At 40.8% G+C, this 25,075-nt stretch overlaps 1 pseudogene; it reads right to left on the bottom strand.

The window, feature by feature from the left end:
• Window positions 1-427: 427 nt before the first annotated feature.
• Window positions 428-13,839, bottom strand: LOC122449344 (annotated as a pseudogene).
• Window positions 13,840-25,075: the final 11,236 nt, after the last annotated feature.

The raw sequence follows: 25,075 nt of genomic DNA, 5'->3' as shown, positions 1-25,075 counted from the left end.
CTGTATGCTAAAGGGAATATTTTAAAACATAATGATGTTAGGTATTAGCATCACAGAGAGTAGTATTCCCTAAAGTTTCCCTTCCTTTGTTCATGACAAACATCCCCAATGTTGTAATAGGTTTAACTTTTGGTTTGTCCACTTAGCCAATAGAAAAATAAATTACCCTTCCTTATACTCAAGAACCAAGTGTGTAAAAGGATTTGAAGGCATTAGGTGCCTTGGGCTGACCAAAGTTACCAGGGAAAAAGAGGAAAATTCAAATGGATGGCAGGGAAAGTGACAGAAGAGAGGAAGAAAACAACACTGACTTTAGTTAAAAAACAAACAAACAAACCAGTGGATCACAAAAAAGCTACTCTGCTCCACCCAGTGCTCTAGGGTGCCCCTTTGTTCTTTTTTTTTTTTTTTTTTTTACTACAACCAAAGAGATTCAACATTTATTTTATCATAAAAGTCCAGCAAATAAAACTATATACAAGATCCATGCAAGGAATCCAGTTACACACAAGACACATTTAAAACCTGGTTAAAACACAATCGCCACAACAGCAGGGAATAAAACCGGTGAGACCAAGTATCCTTAGTGAGAAACATAATCGTGTTTATATTTTGGATGCTGCTTGAATCCAATTCTCTGCCCAACAATGAGGCACTGGATCACCCACTCTTGTGACACCACAGGCAGCTGCAATGCTTCAGCACACTTCAGCACGGAGGCTGGGCATGAGGGGTCCGTCACCACCACGTCAAACACCCCTAAAGCAATATCTTTGTTATGGGCACTTGAATGGTGCTGCTTCACAGAGGCTGCCCCCCCCACCCCCTCCTCCCCCAAATCATGAGGATCTCGGACCAGAGCTCCAGGAAATTCTGCTGTTGGTCTGATACCAAGAGTACCTTCAGATTCTGGAAAGGGTTTTCACGGGGTTGCCAATCCAGAATCCTTTGCTCCTCAAGGCTGTACCCAGCTGGCAGCAGGTAACTGCGGTAATTCTGGAGCTGGTTGGCATGGCAGCTGTCATGGACCCAGACCTGAGGCACAGAAGGAATCCCACTGGCACAGGAAGTGCTTCCGGGTTCGACAGCGCGGATCCGCAGTTAGGAGACACTGGTGGGGGGTGTTACACTGGGCTTCACTAACATCTTCAAGAATGTGGCCAGCTCCTGCTCGAAGCTGGCATTCTGTGTACTGCTTGTTGAAAGGAGGAACTTCTACAAATTCCTCCTCTTCCTCGCTGCTTCCTGTAGGACCATCTGGCAATTTGGAGCAGCTAGCCAACTTGTCGCTTGTTGTGGCATGGTGAGGAGAAAGGCATAGCCAGAAACAAGGTCTTGTTGAGGGGCAGAGGCGCTCTCTGCTCTTCCAGGGCAGAGGTCACCCGGCTTGTCGCCACTCTCACAGGGGCTCACCAGCTCTCCTGCCCCCACCGCACCAGGCTTCACAGCGGCAGATTTCCGGCCTCGCTTGGCAGGGGACCGCTCCTCTTCAGGAGTGACGAGCTTCCTTTGGCCCGAGGGGCCCCCCGCGGTGGCAGGAGGACTCTCTGGGACCTTCCGGGTAGGGGTGGTACTGCTGCTGCTGGAAGTGGTGGGGTGGCTGGGGAGTTGACATTACTTCGCCGTCTCCGTTTCCCGTCCACCACGTTGTCCAAGCTGATATCTGCTGCCTCGGTGAGGGGCGTTACCGCCTCCTGTGGGCCCAGGCCATACCGCTCTCGCAGTCTTTCCTTGCTCCAAGGACAGGATGACAGCCATCCGCGTGTACCACTTGCTTTGGCCGTCTTTCCCAAGGCTGTAGTACCGCTCTCCAGACTCCTCCTGTGCCCTCTGACCGCTCCTGCACTGAGATACCCATCCTCCGAGAGGCGGTCACGTCCGTGTCCAGGGGGATGGGGTCACACCGCAGGGTGTCTCTGCCCAACACGTCACACTCGTGCCCATCATCAAAGAGCAACTTATACTTCCCGGCTCCGACATCTTGTGTGATTTTCCCGGAGTAAAAATAGCCATTGGATGACCACTTGGCTACAACACGGAGCCCGACAAAGCTGTTCCCTGGAGGGGACGCATCTAAGCCATCTGAAGGGCCAGCAGCAGTCTGGCATGGAATCTCGGGAGAGTCGCGTGGACGCAAAGCACCAGCACCCGTGTCTGCCGTCTGCTGGAGCCTGGCGCTCGAGGCCTGACAAGGGTGAAGGATTTATCGTCCGGCGACATGCTAGGTGAAATGCCCTCTATGCCCAAGGGGCCAGGCACAGCTGTCTCCCTGGTTCCAGTGGTCCGAGAAGGCGGGCGGCCCCTTGGCCCACGCCCACGAGGCGTGACTGGAGCCTTCCCTGCCTGTCTGATGCCAAGGCCCGCATCACCATCCTCCTCACACACTGGCGTCCCTGCCTGACTGACCCCTTTTCTAGGACTCAGCTTTCCTGGGCCTCCTCGGGAGCTGGGCAAGGCAAACTCGGCAGGTCCTGTCCCGCTGGTTTTCCCTTTGGGTTGTCCGGCTCCTCTCCCGGGGCTGCCGCTGCTGTGCGTGGCGGACAGGCTCGGCCGCTCGACGTGCGTGTGAGCTGGAGGCCTTGGAGGAGAAGGAATGGTGTCCCCCAGGTCACCTCAGGAGCCGCCAGTCTGTGAAGGGGAGACTTCCGGTTCGCACTCCTGACTCTCTAGGATCGGAGGGTGCCCCTTTGTTCTTATTCGCTATCTGTTGTAAACTATCTGTAATTACAATCTAGGGAAGGCACCAGGGTGCTTGAAACAAGATTTTATTTTGTGTGCTAGAGCTTTTCTTCACCAAGAAACCACAGATTTGCAACAAGTATTCTGAGGATTAAAATGTATACGAACAATGAGTAGAAATCTCATCTTTTTCTAATTCATTTCCATTTGTTTTGATAACTAATAAAGAGACACTTATTAAGGAAAACATCTTATTAAAATAATTTTTCTTCACTATTAAGAAAAGTCACTATCTTTTTTTTTTTCCTAATAGAATTACCAAAAATGGAGACTGGGAACTCCTGCCTAATTTTACCATAATGGAGACAGCCTGATTAAAAATGAAGTCAACAAAAAAGGAAGCAGATCCAACTAATAGAAGAGACCCATTTTTATAATAAATTTTCAACAGTAGAATTCATCCATTTCCAAAAAATTTGACCATCTTTCATTTGTTCATTTTATATTATTGCCTTTTTGTGCATGCACAGTTGCTCAGCTGTGTCTGCTCAGACATGTCTGATTCTTTGCAACCCCCGTGGACTGTAGCCTGCCACTCTTCTGTCCATAGAATTTTCCAAGCAAGAATACTGGAGTGGGTTGCCATTTCCTACTCCATACTGCTTTTTGGCATTCATGTAACTAATAAAATAAATCCTAGTAAACTTACTACCATCTCAAGAACTAAAATATTACCCATAATTAAACATTTTAAACACTTTCCTATCTGTTGTCCACCTCTTCTTAAAAGTAACAAATATTTTAATTTTGTCCTAAAAATAAAACATTTTTATCTACATATATTTTCCCTGGCTTTGAATTTTACAGAACTTAACATCCTATATGCAGACCTCTTGGAATTCCTTTTATTTTTTTCATCCAACCCTACTGTATTTCATTATGGTTGTTGAATTTAGTTGTAAATTCATTTCCATGGCTGTATCACACTCCATTATGGGATTATTTCAAAATGTATTTATTCAATATCCAGTCAATAGATATTTGACTACTATGAACAGCAATTATGAACATAAGAATATGTTTCCTAAGAGTGTAATTGATAGGTTTTAGGATGTGCCAGTATTCAGATTTACAAAATAATATCATAAATTTCAATAAGGAGTAAGGAGATGCAATCTAGTTATGTGCCAAAAAAGAAGACAAATAGTGTATTTGTGACCAAAGCTGGAAACTTTCACAAGATTAGCAAAGAATTAAAGAAAAGTATGTTCTCTTTTGTTGTTGTTGCTCCAGTTAAGAACATGGATAAAATTATAATCCTCAAAACAACCTGAGTTCATAGCTTTCAATGTCAGTTTACAAATGTCAATTCTTAACCTCTTTTTCCTTGTCATTTGTAAGACAATTTTTTCAACACTAACGTGGACCAGAGTCCTGTGAAGGAAAGAAAATTTCTTTGAGGCAGAAAGACTTATTCCTATTTATTAAATATTGTTAAACTATGTGATCTATACAATTAGATTAGAGGTTTATGATGTTTCTATCAATATGGAAAATATTTATAAAAGTATTTCCATGCTCCTGCTTGCATACCTCAGTTAAAGACCACTTTTAGAATTCAGAAGAGGCATTATAATGAAGGGTCTTTATTAGCGTATTGCAAGATATCATAGTTCTTTGTTCAACTGAATATGGCCTGGATTCAAAACCCTAACCAAGTAGAATAATATATTCTGTTATTTAAATGATGAGATGTATCATATTTACTTTCCCATCGATTTGTTAAAGAGCTCTATAAATAGATTAACTTCCAGGACCTTGAGTCCTAAGCAAACCCAGCACCTGGTACCACATAATGGCAGGCACTGTCTGCAAGGACTGTAACCTATGACAGATTCCTTACACTGAGTGAAGGACTCAGAAAGATAGATTACCTTTATTCTATTACATAAATCAGAAATTCAACATGAATCGGTGGGAGGGAGGTGAATAGGTGAAGTGTAGAGGATCTTTAGGGCAGTGAAAACACTCTTTATGACACTAGTGATATAATGATGGATGCATATCATTATACTTTTCTCCAAATTCATGAAACATACAACAACAGGAGAGAACCCTAAGGTAAACTATGGACTTTGGGTTATTATGTGTCAATGTAAGTTCATCATTTGTAATAAATTTGGAACAAATCAACTCTAGGAGAAGTTGATAATGGGAGATACTATATATGTGTAGGGGTATGGGTATGTGAGAAACCTGTACATTCCTTTCAACTAAACTGTGAACCTAAAACCGCTCTAAAAAAAAAAAAGCCATTATTAAAATTTAATCCAATGTATTTACTCCCTGATGTAGAGACTTCTACATGAAAATGCCAGGTGTTTCTTTTGAGTGTAATTCCTTGGAATCATGAGCTACATTGAGGCAAGGACTATGACATATTCTTTAGATCCGCCTTACTTAGAGATGCCTTGGGGCTCCAGTTCCTGCCTTTGCCTCATGAAGCAGGTCAGGAAAAAGTGCATTCTCTGAGGTATATGGCAAACCGTGGTCACTGCCCCCTTCCAATGCAGTCTCTGGGTGTCCATGGATGATGCAATGTTTTAATTATTCAGAACACTTGGTGCCAAAACTTTATCCACACTAATAGACACTTTGGTTTATCAACTCCCCAATGACAACTTCTTTTAGCAACAGTGGTTTCTTGGAAAAAAAGCTTTAGCGCTGAATCCTACTATCAAGCTACTGAAAATGGCTCCCGTTAGCAGGCTGCAATTCCCCCAAAATGATAAAAGGTTCTCTGAAGACATTACATCAGCCACCTTGAATGGTGCCTCTGTCTCTAGTGCCCTGTGCAGTCAGGGTTGGAGACCAAGGCCCCTTTCCTTTCTTCCCATCTGTAAGTTCATGCCAACTCTCTGCTTTCACGCAGCGCATCTTACTAAGATCACTCTTCTCCCACTTCCTGTCCCTCAGGGCATGGGCACAGAGCCATCTTCACATTCAAGACTGTCTGTCCCTTTGTGAAGTGTTCTTTGTCTACATACAAGGCACCTAAGGGTACCTTTTCAATGTGTAGTCAATTATTTCTCATATTTGAGTGTCTTTCAAAAGGTTGCTAAATAGGTACTTTGTGAAGTTCAGTTTCGTGCTTGGTCTTCAGCCAAAATTATTTATCACCTTAGAATTCAGCATTTGAAAGGTAGAAGAGCTAAATGCCTACGTTAGTGTCATTTGTGACCTCCTGCCCCTCTGGGACATGACAGCATAATTTACTGCCACGTACAATCTCCATAATGATGCGTCCACAACCCTGTCACAGGATTCAGATTTATTGTTATACACACGTATGTGTGCTCAGTCTGTCAGGCATGTCCGACTCTTTGCCCCCATGGACTCCAGTCCACCAGACTCCTCTGTCCATGGAATTCTTCGGGCAAAAATACTAGAGTGAGCTGCCATGTCCTACCTCAGGGGTTCTCCTGACCCAGGGATCACAACCGTGTCTCTTGTCTCCTACATAAGCAGGCAGATTCTTTATCACTGTGCTCCCAGGATGCCCTAAGAGAACATTTACTCTCAAAATTGGTGAATATTTTAGGTGTGACTTGGAGACAATATGTCCTTATTCATTTCATTTTTTTTCACTTCAGTTTCTTGCTGCAAATTAATCAACAAAATTACTCAATAGGACTTTCACAGTTCTGTGATATTTAATTGGGTGTATGTGCATACACACACACACACACACACACACACAGAAAATCCTCTAAAATATATGATATTTATCTCTAAAAATTTACTTTTTGTTTGGTTTGGAGATTTTCATATAATGATGATCATTGGAAGGGGTGTCTGTGAATTCTTCTAATGAGATATTGGAAAATAGCTACCAGATTTGGGCAGGAAGAGGAGAAAGAAAACTTAGGATATAGGATAGATCAGGTTAAAAATGCATGGCCTTTAACAGGGAAGGAAAATAAGTTCTTCTTGGAACTAACTGAGGACGGCAGATGCTCTAGGTACAACATCTGGTACCTACAAATATTTTGAGAATGATCTTTCTGCATTGTTTCTCACCAGGGCATTCTGTAACAGAAATTGGCCTGGTGTTCCCAGCTACTGAAATGTGACTGAAGAACTGACAGCTGCCAAGATTTCCATTCTTGCTGTGGGGTGTTGGAGAGGGATGCTGGCCCATCTGAGTGTGCAGGGAGACCACTGTAATATCAGTGGTGTGCGGTAAAGCTAACTCATCATGGGTGATCATCTGAACCAGAACTGAGGAACATTTGGTGGTGACCCAGCCTCCTGGGAACATGTGATGAGAGCTCCTTCCCCCAACTGGGTCATAAAAATCCAGTAAAGTGTGCCCTCAGATTATAGTGGCTTTTGATTAGATTTGAAGTCTTCTGGAGTTGACTTTTGGTCATTTTGATGTTATCCCCGGCAAACTCTAGCCTCAGGGCCTGCAAGTTCAACGTATTTTGGCATTTCTGTTCCCATATCAGTTGTCAAAGGCTGGCTGGATGTAAACCTGATCAATGACCTTAGCTACCTTATTTTCTTTAACATCTTTTTCTTATACTCTTTGTATTATTTACTGTGTCTTCATTTTTAAAACTGCGGTTTACCATGTATGCAATTGTACATTTTGGGAAATTTCCTCCTCCTGAATTTGGAGCTGGCCCAGAAGACATTTCTTTTTGTTGTTGTGTAATTTACCGCTATTCAAGTGAAGAATTTACAGAGTGCTTTTTCTGTTTGTTTGTTTTTTCTTGAAGGATCCCTGATTTAAATGAGTTAATGTTCTTAAAACTTACTTGTGTCACTGTTGTAAATGCTAGAAATCAAACTCTCATATGACTAGAATTCTGACATACTCTAGCCATTAATATTCTTCCCGATTTTAAAATGATTTAAATTTTTGAGAACATTGCTTACCTCAAAAAAGCAGTAACACTCTTCCCCATATATAGCCAACAAACTCTCTAAATATTCATATGAATGATCAGTCTATTTTCCAATTTATTTAATTATTTGGAAGATCATAATTTTCTTTGAGCTATTTAATTCTCACAGCTTTCATGACTGTCACTCATCTTGGAGAATTTTGCTCTTGCAAAGATACATACATACATATACCTCAAAGTGAGAGTGTTAGTCACTCAGTCCCGGCTGACTCTTTCCTGCCCCATGCACTGAAGCCTGTCAAGCTACTCTGTCTGTGGAGGAACCTGGGGGACCCCAGCTCGATCCCTGTGTCAGGAAGATCCCCTGGAGAAGGAAATGGCTATTCACTCCAGTATTCGTGCCTGGAGAATTCCATGGACAGAGGAGCCTGGTGGGCTACAGTCCCTGGGGTAGCAAAGAGTCGGACACAACTGAGTGACTAGCACTTTCATGACGGATACTTCAACTTGCAAATAAAACAACCACACAGAAGATGCATGGAGGCTCATTTTCCCAAAACTTTCCCAATTGCTGTCTTTCTCCACTTGCTGAATGCAACAAACCTAATGGGAAATCAGAGCAGCAATTGCCACAAATGCCCCATCTCCATCCACCACCCTACCCTACTTTGAACAAGCTAAGACAAGAAGAGCTTCTGTGCTCCGTGAAATCCTCATAACATTGGACCATAGGAAGCTGAGCTCTCCTGCGAGCATGAGGCTAGGATCCTTGATCATCCACGCCTTTCCCTGAATACTCACACAGCTAGGAGTTCCCAAAATATAAACACAGGTCCTTCTTCTCACTACAGGTTTAAGAAAATGACTACTTTTACCATTCTTCTTTCCTTCTCACTTGTTCTCATTGCTTAAACTTTTCCATTTTCTGTATCTCCAGATTTCAAAACAACTTAAATATGGCAGAAAGCTATTATTTCTCCCCTAAAAGCAGTCCCAAGAACACTGTTTATTCCTGATTTTATCCCAAATATTTGTTGCTAACTATTCTTATAATGAGGGATTTCTTGGTAGACCAGATGGTAAAGAATCTGCCTGCAATGCAAGATACCAGGGTTTGATCCTTGGGTTGGGAAGATGCCCTGGAGAGGAGAATGGCAACTCACTCCAGTATTCTTGCCTGGAAAATTCCATAGACAGAGGAGCCTGGCGGGCTACAATCTGTGAGGTTGCAAGGAGTTGGACAAAAATGAGCAACTAACACTTTCACTTTCATTCCTACAATAGCCAGATTCTACTGAATAGCTAGATTCAGGACTTATAATTGAAAATGTGGTTCAAGTCAGTATTCATAGGATAAGTTGTTAAAATTACTGTTCTTGATAGGTTCAGTTCAGTCACTCAGTTGAGTCTGACTCGTTGTGACCCCATGAACTGCAGCTTTCCAGGCTTACCTGTCCATCACCAACTCCTGGAGCTTGGTCAAACTCACGTCCACCAAGTCAGTGATACCATACAACCATCTCATCCCCTGTCGTCCCCTTCTCCTCCCACCTTCAATCTTTCCCAGCATCAGGGTCTTTTCCAATGAGTCAGTTCTTCTCATCAGGTGGCCAAAGTATTGGAGTTTCAGCTTGAGCATCAGTCCTTCCAATGAATATTCAGCACTAATTTCCTTGAGGATTGACTGGTTTGATCTCCTTGCAGTCCAAGGGACTTTCAAGACTCTTCTCCAACACCACAGTTCAAAAGCATCAATTCTTCAGCACTCAGCTTTCTTTATAGTCCAATGCTCACATCCATACATGACTACTGGAAAAACCATGGCCTTGACTAGATGGACCTTTGTGGACAAAGTAATGTCTCTGCTTTATAATCTGCCGTCTAGGTTGGTCATAACTTTCCTTTCAAGAAGTAACTGTCTTTTAATTTCATAGCTGCAGTCACCATCCGCAGTGATTTTGGAACCCCAAAAAATTAAGTCAGCCACTGTTTCCCCATCTATTTGCCATGAAGTGATGGGACCAGATACCATGATCTTAGTTTTCTGAATGTTCAGTTTTAAGCCAACTTTTTCACGCTCCTCTTTCACTTTCATCAAGAGGCTCTTTAGTTCTTCTTCACTTTCTGCCATAAGGGTGGTGTCATCTGCATATCTAAGGTTATTGATATTTCTCCCGGCAATCTTCATTCCAGTTTGTGCTTCCTCCAGCCCAGCATTTCTCATGATGTACTCTGCATATAAGTTAAATAAGCAGGGTGACAATATACAGGCTTGATGTACTCCTTTTCCTATCTGGAACCAGTGTGTTGTTCCATGTCCAGTTCTAACCGTTGCTTCCTGACCTGCATACAGATTTCTCAAGAGGTAGGTCAGGTGGTCCGGTATTCCCATCTCCTTCAGAATTTTCCAGAGTTTATTGTGATCCACACAGGCAAAGGCTTTGGTATAGTCAATAGAGCAGAAACAGATGTTTTTCTGAAACTCTCTTGCTGTTTTGATGATCCAGCAGATGTTGTCAATTTGATCTCTGGTTCCTCTGCCTTTTCTAAAACCAGCTTGAACATGTGGAAGTTCACGGTTCACGTACTGCTGAAGCCTGACTTGGAGAATTTTGAGCATTACTTTACTAGCGTGTGAGATGAGTGCAATTGTGCGGTAGTTTGAGCATTCTTTGGCATTGCTTTTCTTTGGGTTGGAATGAAAACTGATAAGTAACCCTTACAATACCACCTTCCTTTTCATCATTATTAGGTAAACTTTCTAGACTGCACAGTCATAAAATATTTTGCCATAGTTTTCTCTGCTACTTTTCCAGATACTTTTCATTTAAAGTTTTATCTATTTTCAAATAAATAAATAAATAAAGTTTTATCTATTTTCATTTACCATGGTAAAAAAGAATGTGTTTCAGATAGCTACACATTTTTTTGAATAGTTTATATTTTTCCAGTAATTTTAGATACCACTTTAACCTTATTCCAAAATCTCTTATCCACTGTGTCCCTTTTTTTTTAAAGGTTTTTTTTTTTTTTTTTGATGCAGACCATTTTCTAAAGTCTTTATTGAACCTTGTTCCAATATTTCTTCTGTTTTATGTTTGGTTTTTTTGTTTGTTTGTTTGTTTGTTTTGGCTGTAAGGTATATGGGATCTCAGCTCTCCAACCAAGGATTAAACTCACACCCCCTGCATGGGAAAGTGAAGTCTTAACCTCAGAGCCATCAGGTAAGTCCTTTATCCATTATGTTCAATTTCAGGAGTTTGTTCTCAGTTTAAATGATATGCCTATTCTATTGTTAATACCACATGTTTATAGTTGTTGTAGCTGTCTGCTATATTTTTGATATCTGGTAGGTTTTCCCCTCATTTTTTGTCCAGAGTTACCAGCCCATATTTTGGATATTTAATTTTTCAATATGAATAAACTTTTTTGACTAAAACATGTATTATTAATTATTTTACTGGAGAACAACACTTTAATGTGTGAGTAACACTGTGGAGAGCTAAGACCCTAAGGATGTTGAGTATCTTTAGGATATCAGGCAAGCTTAGTTCCCAGAGGAAGTAATCCTCGGAACTCACACAGGACCTGTAATAGTTCTGGTTTCCTACCCATCAGAATAGAAAGCTGCCTGTCACTGGGCACCAGGTACAGTGTCCAGAAATGCAGTGTTTTTGTAGTGAGGAAGAGTTCACCGTAATCTAACCATAAATTCTGGATGATCTGTCCATTGATGCAAGTGGGGCCCTAAAGTGAAGTGAAAGCGAAAGTCGCTCAGTCGTGTCTGACTCTTTGCGACCCCTGGACTACACAGTCCATGGAATTCTCCAGGACAGAATACTGGAGTGGGTAGCCTTTCCCTTCTCCTAGGGGATCTCCAGGGATGGAACCCTGGTTTCCTGCATTGCAGGCAGATTCTCTACCATCTGATCCACAAAGGAAGCTACCCCCACCTCCGCCCATTATAAGAATAGTTAGCAACACATATGTGGGATAAAATCAGGAATAAATAGTGTTTATTTATTATTTATTATTAGGGGAGTAGTAATAGCTTTCTGCCAAATGTAAGTTGTTTTGAAATCTGGAGAATTTGCCAGATACAGTATTCACAGAATTATTAACTGAAGCACAACATTTCTGTTCAGACTCTTTAGGAAAAAAAAAAACAGAGACAAAGACTTTTAACCTGGAGGGAAAAGGAAAGGCTTATTACTACAGAGTTCTCTACACATTTTTTTAAGTGGAGAATTTGTCACACCTGAGGACAAATAAGCTAAGACAATACTATGATAAATGCTCAGATAAAGATCAGTTCCCAGGATTATTTCCTAAACAGACAGGGGGACAGATCACACAATCCAGCGCTCTGCACAGACTAGGGTAACCTGTTCACTGATGGTTTCTGCAGCTTCCACAGCCCTTCGGTTAATCTGACACCTACGCTATCTGCCCACAGGGTGGTGCTCAACTCAAATAGTGAGCTAAATCAAACTTCAGATTTCACCTAGAAATTTTGTAGATTTGCCTGTCTTCAGATAAATGCTAGCAGACTGTGTGAATTTTTCACTGAATTGTGGTTCATCCTGTGAGTAGTGTTTCAGATCACACTGACCAATCTCTCTTTAAATTCTTGACCTGGATGTCAAGTGAGTCGAAGCAGCTAAACCGTCACACGGCAGTTTCACTACCCATCTCTTCTCTCACTGTTCTAAAGTGCTTACGGGACTATTAGGACTGTCGTGATAAAGGGCTGTAATGCTAGAGCAAAATTCCCATCTTTTCCTCTGTCTTTAAAACCCCAAAACCTTCTTCCCTTTCTTGAGTCCCAATCAGTGGCTTTACCTTTTAGTTCAGGGAAAGCTTGACACAATTAGGAATAAGTTTTGCAGATTGACTTCACTCTGTCTGCTCACCTCCTATATCTGTACCCACATGATCAGCCTCCCTGCCTGTTACAGAAGTCAGCCCCCTGTGAACTCCCAGTTATATCTCAAGCCAATACCTCCACTTGTGTACCAGATCTCATTTCCTCCTGCTGTGTAAGAGCAATGGTCTGATATTTCTCCTCTTGCAACCACTCCAGTATTCTTGCCTGGAGAATTCAATGGAGGGAGGTGTCTGGCAGGCTACAGTCCATGGGGTTGCAAAGAGTCGAACTTGACTGAGTGACTAACATTCCCTGTTAGCAACATTTGCTCTTTGCAGGATCATTTCCGTAGGCAAGACACATCTTGTTTTGTTTTGTTTTGTTTTCATCGCAAAATATCACTTTTTAAAACTCCACACTCTTTCCAAATACTTTTTCCATTAATTTCTTTCCCTTCCTAGTGAAATGTATCAGGAGAGCTTTTATACTTTCTCTATATTATTCATTTTCTCTCACTCCATCTCAAGCCAAAACTAAGCAGACTTCCCCAACACTCCACCTTAACAAACTTTCTTTGGTAATATTGCAAATGACCTTTACCTTGCTAAATCCATTGCTAAGTTAATTGCTGTTTTCTTGATACAGTTATTTCATTGATTTTCAATTGACTTGCCTGTCTTGATGTTCCTCCTACTTATCAGGTCACTCGTCATTCTCCTTTGTTGATTCTGCCTTTCTTCTCTATATAAGTTCTCAGTAACCTAGGGCTTAGTCCAAGTCCCCTTTTTCCCTCTGTCAATGTATACTACCTCAATAAATGTATCCAGCCCTATAGCTTTAAATGTTATCTAACTGCTCAGTGTTCACATATATATATATCAGCATCCCAGACCATGGTCCCTAATTTGAATCTCATATATGTACCTGTCTGTCCAAATCTCCACTTTGTTGTTTAATAATCATCTCAGATTTTAAATGTAAGAAATGAACTCCTGACTCCACTTCCACTCACCAACACCCCATCCTCACCACCATGCTATACTCTTAGAGAAGGACTCTTCTTCTCAATTGATGGTGACTCCATCCTATCCATGTGAAAAGTCAAAGTGTTAGTCTCTCAGTTATGTCCGACTCTTTGTGACCCCATGGACTGTAGCCCCAGGGCTCCTCTGTCCATGGAATTCTCCAGGCAAGAATACTGGAATAGGTAACCATTCCCTTCTCCAGGGTATCTTCCAGACCCAGGAATCAAACCTGGGTCTCTCCCGCTGCAGGCAGATCCTTTATTGTCTGAGACACCAGGGAAGTCCTGTCTTACGAATTTGATATATCAGGCCAAAAACTTTAAGTAACTCTGCAATTTTCTCTTCATACCCGCATCTAGTTTAACACAAAATTATGTTGGTTCTACTTTCACAATATATCCAGAGCTCAACATTTCATGCTATCTTTATCAACACTAATTCGAGTAAGTCACATTTAGTTCTCACCTAGATCACTGAAATTCACTCCCTGACCCGTCTCCCTAATTCTGTAATTATTGCCCCTGCTTCACCCCAGTCACGCCCTTTGGAGCAGTCAGAGTGATCCCGTCACAGATAAGTCAAGGCTTGCTCTTCTCTATGACCAGAGCTCTCTAATGGTTCTCAGTTTCACTCTCATCAACAACGAGTCATTAATCAGCCTGTCAGGCACCATGTGAAGGGACCGTATCTCTTGCTACTTTCTGAGTTCCCCCTCACTGGCCAGCTTACTGTCTCCTGAACCCACCGGACACATGACTGCATGTGGTTGTCCTCATGGCTGACTCTCTTAACCTCTTGCAATATTTATTCAATTAAGATGCCCCTCATGGAGACTATCTTGATCATGCATTTAAAATTGCAGGCTGCCCCCTAGCGCTAGTGATTTTCCTTACAATATTCTGCTTTTTGTTTTTCTATAATACATATAAATGGAATGAAACATGATATCCACTTGTTTGTGTGTGTGTTTAGTCACTCAGTCATGTCTGACTCTTTGCGACCCTATGGACTGTCCGTGGGATTTTTCAGGGAAGAATACGGGAGTGGGTTGCCATTTCCTTCTACAGGGGATTTGCCAATATCCACTTGCATGTTTGTAACTGTAATTAGCAATTTCTCTCTCCTTCTCTAGAATCTAAATTCACGAAGGGGAAGGAACCTTTACATGTTCTGTTCACTCTTTTAGCTCAAACACCTAAAATATGTCTGGCACACAGTAGTTAATAAATAAATATTTGTGAGAAGATTTAGATTTTTTTCTAAAATGTATAGAACCAAAAAATTAAAAAATTCAGTAGGCTCAGATCGTTAGTCAAACATAGTGAAAATAAACTGAAACAAATCTGCTGCTGCTGCTAAGTCACTTCAGTCGTGTCCGACTCTGTGCGACCCCATAGACAGCAGCCCACCAGGCCTCCCCGTCCCTGGGATTCTCCAGGCAAGAACACTGGAGTGGGTTGCCATTGCCTTCTCCAGTGCATGAAAGTGAAAAGTGAAAGTGAAGCTGCTCAGTCATGTCCGACTCTTAGCGACCCCATGGACTGCAGCCTACCAGGCTCCTCCGTCCATAGGATTTTCCAGGCAGGAGTACTGGAGTGGGGTGCCATTGCCATCTCCGGAAACAAATCTACTAGACTTCAAAGAGTCACCGAAACATTTGCAAAACTTTTCAAAATATTTTCAAAACAACCCATTGTATATAAATATCTGTAAACCATATACATTTTTAAAATACTGGTTACTTAATAAATTTGAAAAATTGAGTGTTAGAGAAAGTGATCAGTTTGTTACTATATTTTTAGCCAAATGTCTTAGAATTCATTGCTAGACACTAAGGATGCAAACTATTCTGGTTACCAGGGAATTCCTATCCTGCCTTCTTTTTTTCCCTTTACTACTTTAAAAGAAAATTAAATAATTCCTTGTATGAAAAACTGATTCTTGTGAATAATTCTAGTCTATATTTTAAACTTGTACTTAACACTTTGCATTGGCTCTCTAGACCTCTATCCCACCTACCTTCACTTTGGAAGTCTTTGGAATGCTAAAAGCCCTGTTCCTCCCACTCCCTAGATCTTGATCTCTGTAAATTATATTCTTCCCTTTATATGCACTATTGAGGAATTTGGAAGGTGATACTGCAGTGTCCATCTGGATTCAACTCTTGGCGATTTATGCATAAAAAAGACTAACAAGAAATAAGTAACTTGCTTTATTCCCAAAGTTCCACAGCTGGTAAGGAGCAGTACTAAAGTATTTCAATTCATATCTTTAAACTTCAACTCAATGCTCTGGGTGCTAAAATATAGCTTTATTAGTGTATAAGTTTCTGTAGATAATATTTGATTATCAGACTTCAATTACACCTTCAGCTGTTAAAAATAATTTGACTAACTAGTTAGAAAATCATCACAAAGTTACCAAAGTACTTAATCATTTGTCTATTTTGGCAATCATGTTCTTCTGTGAAAATGTAAAATTTCTGGCAAATCATCTGATAGTCATTTCCTACCTGGGAGGCTAGAATATAACCACGGACAAGTCAGGGTCAGCACTGGAGAAGTATTGAAGTAATATCATTTACACCAGGGCATAAAGCAGATTATGGGATTATAAAAGCAAATCATGTCTCAGTCAGTAAAGAATCCACCTGCAATGTGGGAGATCTGGGTTTGAGCCCTGGGTTGGGAAGATCCTCTGGAGAAGGGAACAGCTTTTCACTCCAGTATTATGGCCTAGAGAATTCCATAAACAGAGGAGCCTGGTAGGCTACAGTCCATGGTTCCTTGGCCTTAGGGGCTTCCCTGGTGGCTCAGATAGTAAAGAATCTGCCTGCCAATGCAGGAGACCTGGGTTCAATCCCTGGGTCAGGAAGATTCCCTGGAGAAGGAAATGGCTACCCACTCCAGTATTCTTGCCTGGAGAATTCCATGAACAGAGGAACCTGGCAGGCTACAGTCCTTGGGTCTCAAAGAGTCAGACATGACCCTGAAACTAACACACACAGCAGGGCATAAGAAAATATTTAAATGGTATTGTTAGGTAGTTAGAATAGGAAAAAGGAGTCTAAAATAGCAGTGGCTAAAAGACAAAGAAAGGGAAAAGCCTGTGAAAATAGAACAGAGGAAGGTGTGAGGACCAGAGTGAGAACCTCAGGTGAAGCAAACAGCCCTCCTGGCTAGCCCAGTTTACATAGGGCAGGCTCAGGGGCAAGAGCAAAAACATAAAAAGAGGAGCCAAAATTGAGCCTCTGGCTTCTTCTCTCTTCTCTTCACTTCTTTTGAGTTGGCCTGCCCTCACTCCTGGAGGATATATTTTCCTTTGCTTGCCAAATAAACTGAGCTGTAACACTGGTCCGTCCATGGCTTCAAATTTTTACCGTGGTGAGACAGAACCGAGGAAATTACAAACTCCCCTTATAGTATCAAACTAATGAATGGTAGTCTACAAGAAATCTGAAGCTCAGTGGAGGAGTTGCTAAAATAATTATGATTGAGAAATAAGAGAAAAAATGGCAATTGTAAATTAAGAAGTATCTATTGGAAATATTGGAGGTAATGTAAGTCAGTTTGAATATCTCAGAATAGAGAATCTTGATACTTAGGAATTATTTGAAAGAACCAAGTTTTGCTTTCCAGTTTTGTTGTGAAACTGCTCAAGGATATCAATTTAATACCATCAAATAAAAGACTAAGCGGGTTCCAAAAGGAGGGGGAAAAAATGCATGCTAAGAAGCATATGACTCTGTTAGATGATATCACGCGTGGCCACTCTGTAATTGAGATGACAGTGCAGGAACAGATGATTGAACATTTAATGCTGTGATCTATATTTCTGCTTGCACAGCTACTTGCTGATCGGTCCCCAGTGATATCCTTGCCCCAGGGAACACCTGTTATTAAGGTAGGTGGGTGAAAATTCACTGGGTTAGGGGTTAGCATCACCATCAGAGGAGAATCAGCCTCAAGGGGTCAACTAGAATGAAGTAAGTCTGTTTCACGTCACAGCTGCTCAAACAGGCACTGAACTCTTATAGTCCAGGTTCATCTCCCCAGGGAGAACAGTACATTCATAATATAATTTCTAAGAAGTTGAAAGAGAAATGTTTCTACTTTGGCCTCAGACTACACTCAACTAGGATGCAAACAAGGATCTAAATGATTATGTAAGCACTGTACCTGGGTGACTTTTAGCAGTCATCCCTAATTAGAGAGAATGTAAATCCTTTGGTAAACCAGACGTGGAGAAGGAAATAGCAACCCACTGTAGTATTCTAACCTGGTAAATCCAAAAAGTTTATTTCTTCATTAAGACCATAAATATTTAAGACTTCTCTTTTAAATCTCTCTTTGAAAGCAATAAAAATTATAATTGTGCAAATTTGACAAAGAAGTAATAAATGGATGATATTTACTTCACCTGTATCCCAGACAGCTTGTCTTCACTGTGAAAAAAAAAAAAATCAATTTGGAATAATTTCTCTTGGTTCTTGGACTCCCTAAAGTTACCTTTTGTGAATGGAACTTGAGTTGGTAAGATCTTAGGTTAGATCTCAGATGACCTTATAACTTTTATTTATAGAATTTTCCTTTTTTGACCAACTGTTGTAACTAAGCCCTAAGAATCATCTTTATTTATAAACTATTTCATATGTAGAGTTTTACTTATTTCATAGAATTATAGCATAGAAATTACTTTCAACATATGGCAATCATTAATTAAATGAACTGCAGTGAACAAGTAGATAGATATCTATCACTCTTAAAATGCATAAATAATTCACACTCAAGATCTCTTTTCTTTATCTGTAAGCAATATATATTCTCTGGCTTAGGGACTTCAGTTTTCACTTGAGTTAGACTAAGTTATTTTTCTTGATCTGCTTTTGTATCCTTTAGAGCAAGCTTAAAAATTGAATGAGTGTCTCTCTTAGAAATGAAAATTGCTAAACAAACTAAAATGTGTTTCAAAAAACAGCAGTTGTAGGTAGCAAGAAAGGAGTGGGTAATGTACTGGAAAATAGTTACAAGGAGTTTCTTTGATGGACCCAACAGAAGCAGAAGATATTAAGAAGAGGTGGCAAGAGTACACAGAGGAACTGTACAAAAAAAATCTTCACAAGCCAGATAATCACAATGGTGTGATCACTGACCTAGAGCCAGACTATCTGGAATGTGAAGTCAAGCGAGCCTTAAAAGCATCGCTACGAACAAAGCTAGTGGATGTGATGGAATTCTAGTTGAGCTATTTCAAATCCTGAAAGATGCTGCTGTGAAAGTGCTGCACTCAATATGCCAGCACATTTGGAAAACTCAGCAGTGGGCACAGGACTGGAAAAGGTCAGTTTTCATTCCAATCCCTAAGAAAGGCAATCCCAAAGAATGCTCAAACTACCACACAACTGCACTCATCTCACACGCTAGTAAAGTAATGCTCAAAATTCTCCAAGCCAGGCTTCAGCAATACGTGAACCGAGAACTTCCAGATGTTCAAGCTGGTTTTAGAAAAGGCAGAGGAACCAGAGATCAAATTGCCAACATCCGCTGGATCATCGAAAAAGCAAGAGAGTTCCAGAAAAACATCTATTTCTGCTTTACTAACTACGCAAAAGTCTTCGACTGTGTGGATCACAATAAACTGTGGAAAATTCTGAAAGAGATGGGAATGCCAGACCACCTGACCTGCCTCTTGAGGAACCTGTATGCAGGTCAGGAAGCAACAGTTAGAACTGGACATGGAACAACTGACTGGTTCCAAATAGCAAAAGGAGTACGTCAAGGCTGTATATTGTCACCCTGCTTGTTTAACTTATATGCAGAGTACATCATGAGAAACGCTGGGCTGGAAGAAGAACAAGCTGGGATCAAGATTGCCAGGAGATATATCAATAACCTCAGATATGCAGATGACACCACCCTTATGGCAGAGAGTGAAGAGGAACTAAAAAACCTCTTGATGAAAGTGAAGGAGGAGAGTGAAAAAGTTGGCTTAAACTCAACATTCAGAAAACTAAGATCACGGCATCTGGTCCCATTACTTCATGGGAAATAGATGGGGAGACAGTGGAAACAGTGTCAGATTTCATTTTTGGGGGCTCCAAAATCACTGCAGATGGTGACTGCAGCCATGAAATTAAAAGACGCTCACTCCTTGGAAGGAAAGTTATGATCAACCTTGATAGCATATTAAAAAGCAGGGACATTACTTTGCCAACAAAGACCATCTGGTCAAGGCTATGGTTTTTCCAGTGGTCATGTATGGATGTGAGAGTTGGACTGTGAAGAAAGCTGAGTGCCGAAAAATTGATGCTTTTGAACTGTGGTGTTGGAGAAGACTCTTGAGAGTCCCTTGGACTGCAAGGAGATCCAACCAGTCCATCCTAAAGGAGATCAGTCCTGGGCGTTCATTGGAAGGACTGATGCTGAAGCTGAAACTCCAGTACTTTGGCCACCTGATGTGAAGAGTTGACTCATTGGAAAAGACCCTGATGCTGGGAGGGATTTGGGGCAGGAAGAGAAGGGGATGACAGAGGATGAGATGGCTGGATGGCATCACCGACTCGATGGGCATGGGTTTGAGTGAACTCCGGGAGTTGGTGATGGACAGGGAGGCCTGGCGTGCTGTGACTCATGGGGTCGCAAAGACTCGGATACAACTGAGTGACTGAACTGAACTGACTGAACTGATTCCAATTTCACTTTCTCTTATTCTCCCTCCCTCTTCTGCCCCCTTTCTATTTCTCACCTGTTTCTCCTTGTGACCTTTTATCTGTATCTCTCACTCTCTTTCCATTGCTTTTTTTTTTTTTCCTTTCTTCTTTTTCCCACAGTCCAAGACTTTTCTCACTTACTCTTGGCTTCTACTGTCTGTCCAGGAAAAAAAAAAAAAAAGAAGTACTACCTATTTTTCTTAAAATGTATTTTAATTAATCAATAATACATTGAATTCATGGCTGTAAGAATGAGAAAATTTTAATATTTCTCTATATGTCAAAACATCAGTACTGCGTTTAGTTTTAAGTAGATCTACACACAGGAATGACTGCAGTCATGGTGATGCTGGTGGTTTAGTCATGCTAATGGCGCTAACTCAGAGGAATCCTTGGTAAACACTAATAAGTTATTGTAGACTTTAATTTTTTTAAATAACAGCATTATTGTCGCTTTCATTCTAAAATTTCTACTGCAGTTGGTTGCACTCTACTAGACAGTCCTTAGTTTTATGAAAAGAGAAAGGCGCTTGTAAGATATTTGTGTGAAGAGACTGTTTTGAATTCCTTAAGTGACAAATCTGATCCAGTTGAATACCCACAGAGTTCTATAAGCTAAGAGTGCACTGAATACACATACAATTGAAAAATCAAGTGCAAGCACTAGAACCATCTAGGTACTCAGGTGTTCCCTGGGGAACGTATATATTCATGTATCAAACAGAATTGAGAGAAAAAAAAGCTAAGCCACAGAATCAGGTTTCCTGGAGTTTAAATTCAAGCCATACTACTCACTAACTCTGAGACCTCAAGGAAGTGACAAGCCGTGTAATTAATAAACGCCAATTATTATTATTACAGTAAATAGAAACAATATTTATGAATTGACAAAATAATTCTCACTGTCTTTTATCTATGAAACTAGTTTAAATATTTTTTGAAAGTTTTTCTGAATTATTTTCTAACGTACCATGTATTCTCATAGGATATGAGTTAGTAGAAATAAAAGAGTTCTCTGATGTAATATGGTTGAGAATAAACATTTTGAACGAAGAATATATGGGTATCTATTTGGTTTAAAATGTTTATACTCATTGATTCTGTAATTCCATTGTAAACATGTTTCTTTCTTATAGAAACAACAAATACATATACATAGAATCACAAGAAGATTTAACTGCAGTATTGTTAAAATAGCAGAGAATTAAAATAAGGTAAATCTTCCTATACTGACAAGGAGTGAAATCAATGATAATTTTTCTCATTAAATTGTAAAGTGCAGTGTATATGTGTACCTATTGTATAATTATTTAACTGTATGTATAAATATGCAAATTCAGCATTTCTAAATACAAATGCACATGGCAAAGAATGAACTACACAGCTAAAATAGTTACGGGCTTCCCTGGTGGCTCAGTGGTAAAGAACCTGCCTGCCAAGCAAGAGATGCAGGCTCAATCTTTGGGTCAGGAAGATCCCCTGGAGAAGGAAGTAGCAGCCCACTCCAGTATTCTTGCCTGGGAAATTGCGTGGACAGAGGGACCTGAGGGGCTACAGCCCATGGGATTGCAAAAGGGCTGGACACATTAGCAACTAAACAACAACAAAAAAAAGTTACATAGCTAAAAAGTGACCCAGAAATAAACTCTTGAACTGTGTGTGTGAGCCAAGACCCTTGATCTCTCTTTTAATTGCACGATGTCTCTTCATTCTACCTCTGGGCCTTGGCCCACAGTGTTCCCTCTGCTGGAAATAGACCTACTCGTCCTGTCTCTTAGCCATGGTCTAGCTCTAAGGTTTACAATAATTGCTTTGATAATTGATTTTCTTTCATGTATTACCTTCACAATGATTATTTATTTTTAAATTTATCAACCCTGCCTTTTGGTAAGGAAATGAATCACATCTGACAGACTTTCAAAATACTTGCCATCAGCTTAAATATTAGGGAAAAGTGAGGGAAGTAGACTGGCAAAGGCAAAGAAGAGTGCTAATTAGAACTGCCCCTGTCTTCATTTTACCTCCTTACTGACCCACTGTGAAAGAAGTATTAGGAAGGTAATGGGCTGTGTGATGCAACCCTGGACTGGACGGTGTAGATACTCTCTAATTCTTGGTTTTGGCTGAAGCACATCTAGGAATCCCCGTGCAGACAGTCAGTACACAGCATCGTTGTGCCTGGGTGACAGAGAAATACCAGCCAGGCTCTGACGGCAGAATTGCTCTCAAACCCAGAGATGAGCTGGCTCCAGCATGCCCTGCGCCCTATGCCTCACTGCAGCTCCCCTCCAAATGATGAAATGCCTTGGACTGTGTTGATACAAACACATTCTTAGCAATTTATTAAGAACTTGCAGAAGTGTGAAAGAAGTGACAGTCCTTAAACATGTCCCTATGGACATAAGAGAAAACATGAAATAAGCATGAAGGAATAATATAAAGAAAAACGTACTTAGTCACTCAGTCATGTCTGGCTCTTTGTGATCCTGTGGACTATAGCCTGCTAGACTCCTCTGTTCATGGGGATTCTCCGGACAAGAATACTGGAGTGGGTTGTCATGCCCTTCTCTAAGGGACCTTTCCAACCCAGGAGTCAAACTCTGGTTTCGCTCATTGCACGCAGATTCTTTACCATCTGAACCACCAGGAATTCCCTACAGTACTGGAGTGGGTAGCCTATCCCTTCTCCAGGGGAACTTTAGGACCCAGGAATCAAACTTGGGTCTCCTATGTTGCAGGTGAATTCTCTACCAGCTGAGCTACAAGGGAAGCCCCATGAAATAATAGTATATTAAAAAATATTTTATGAGCAAGTGGCATAAATGTTCAGGCTGGTGAAGGTGAGGGCAGGCATTGGGGAATGTAGCAGGCATGACACTTGCTAATGGTTGGTAAAAGGAGAGCAAGCAAAGGCAGTAAGCAAGCCTGGAACTCACAGAGATAAGGATGTGCTCAGGAAAAAAAAGTGTGAGTCCTGCTTTCCAAAGTTTTTCTATATGTATTACCTCCTTGGACCTTCACAACAGCTCTGTAATGCAGGAAGTGAGTACAGTGGGCTGGGAATTATAGGAGTCAATAGTAGGACTATGGAATGAATCATACGCATTGCAAGGAGGTCATCACAGGTTCTCTAAGCCTCAGTTGCTACTTCAGAAAACCCACACAATTAAAATACTTACAGCACTTGGTTGTTTGTGATGACTGAGAAACACCAAAACAGAAGCTTTGCACATTTCCTTCAGATAGTAAGCAATACATATACAGAATCTATGGTTTCTCTTTTACTAATTGCACCAGTGCAGAAATTGAGGCTTGAGGAAGCTGAGGTTGTGTACGAAGCAGTAAACGGACTGGCAGTGATTAGAGTTATTAATAGGTTTTCTGTGTCTGGACCCAGTGACATTCCCTGTAAACATAAAGGCAGGTATGAAAAATGAAATGATGTGAGTCTGGCAGGAGGTGGATGAGATGACAGTGAAATAAAGTGAGGAAACAGGAACATTGAATAAAGAAGGGAGGGGCGCTGATGACAGGAGTTGAATGTCAGGTAGGAGTCACTCTGGTCATAAGGACAAAAGGGGTACTAGATATTATTTAGAGTGGTGGCTTTTTCTTTCTTTTTTTTTTTTCTTTCTTTTTTTTTACATGAAACAAATCACCTAAGGAAATCTTGCCCAGAGGCATAGTCAATGAATATGATTAAGGGTAACTATATGAAGAGGACAGTTTCCTTTCCATTGCCACTCATGAGTGGACCATCCTTATACTGAAAATGAGGAGACAGGCTCAGAGGTGCCAGCAACACGCTCAAGTGATAGGCTAGATTAGTGACACAGCCTGGAACGAAACACACTTCTCACTTCCTGACTCCTGACCAGTGCTCCTTATAATTCACAAGGGTGCTCGCAGGAAAGATCTCAGCTCTTGGGCTGGGAGGGAGGGGATGAGATTAAGGAACGTATACATGGCAGTTCCATAGTCTCCTGTGGATGCTTGCCATTTTGTGCAATGTGTAGGGGTGGGGCTGGCGTTGTTGAACAGCCAGAGTGACCTTTCATCATTTGCCAAGTATTACAGTCCAAATGTCAATTTGAAGCTAAGCTCCTTGCAAAATTCATAAAATAAGGCAGCTAGCTTCCCTGAAAAATCCCAATAATAGGAAGCATATTTTCATTGTAACTTTTTTCCCTAGGTTGCACCAACTCTCCTGAAACACCACATAAATCTGTTCTCTTTTCGAGTAGTGGAAACAGAAGATAAGAATTTGAGCTATGTGACCAAAATGCCAGCTTCATAGCACGCTAGTTATATAATCTTATGCAATAGATTTAACAACACCTCAACATTTCAATTTCTCTTCTTTAAAATTGGAATATTAATGGTACATAGTTCATATGGTATCATATGAGAATTAAATCATATGAGGTCTAAATGAGACAATGTGGATCTTGGCACTTTGCCCAGCAGCATAGTTAGTGAACCTAAAAACTAATCATTGAATTGTCACTATTGTATTCTAGAATCCTTAACTCCACTGAGGGAACAGAGAAAACTGAAAGGAAGGACTAGGACTGACTCAGGTTTGAGTGGATTATATTGTGACCTGGGTCTTTGCTAGATCGTCATGCTTTGTGATCTTCATTAATAAGCAATATATTATTCAGAAATTAAAGTTTTAGATGTATTTCATTAACTTAATATTTATAAGTAAGGCACTGAATTACTGAAAGAATCATCATAACATTTGAAAAGAGCACAGAAAGAAGAAGCTACTTCTTATTTATTTGAAGATAAAGCAGGGTTGTATGGTATATTGTAATATACTTAGCACCATGATTGGTAAATGATAAAATCAGAACGCAATGACCAGAGAAGAAATATT

Source organism: Cervus canadensis, chromosome 11 (genome assembly GCF_019320065.1).
Source record: "Cervus canadensis isolate Bull #8, Minnesota chromosome 11, ASM1932006v1, whole genome shotgun sequence".
Lineage (NCBI taxonomy): Eukaryota > Metazoa > Chordata > Mammalia > Artiodactyla > Cervidae > Cervus > Cervus canadensis.
This window is presented reverse-complemented; position numbering and strand designations above follow the sequence as displayed.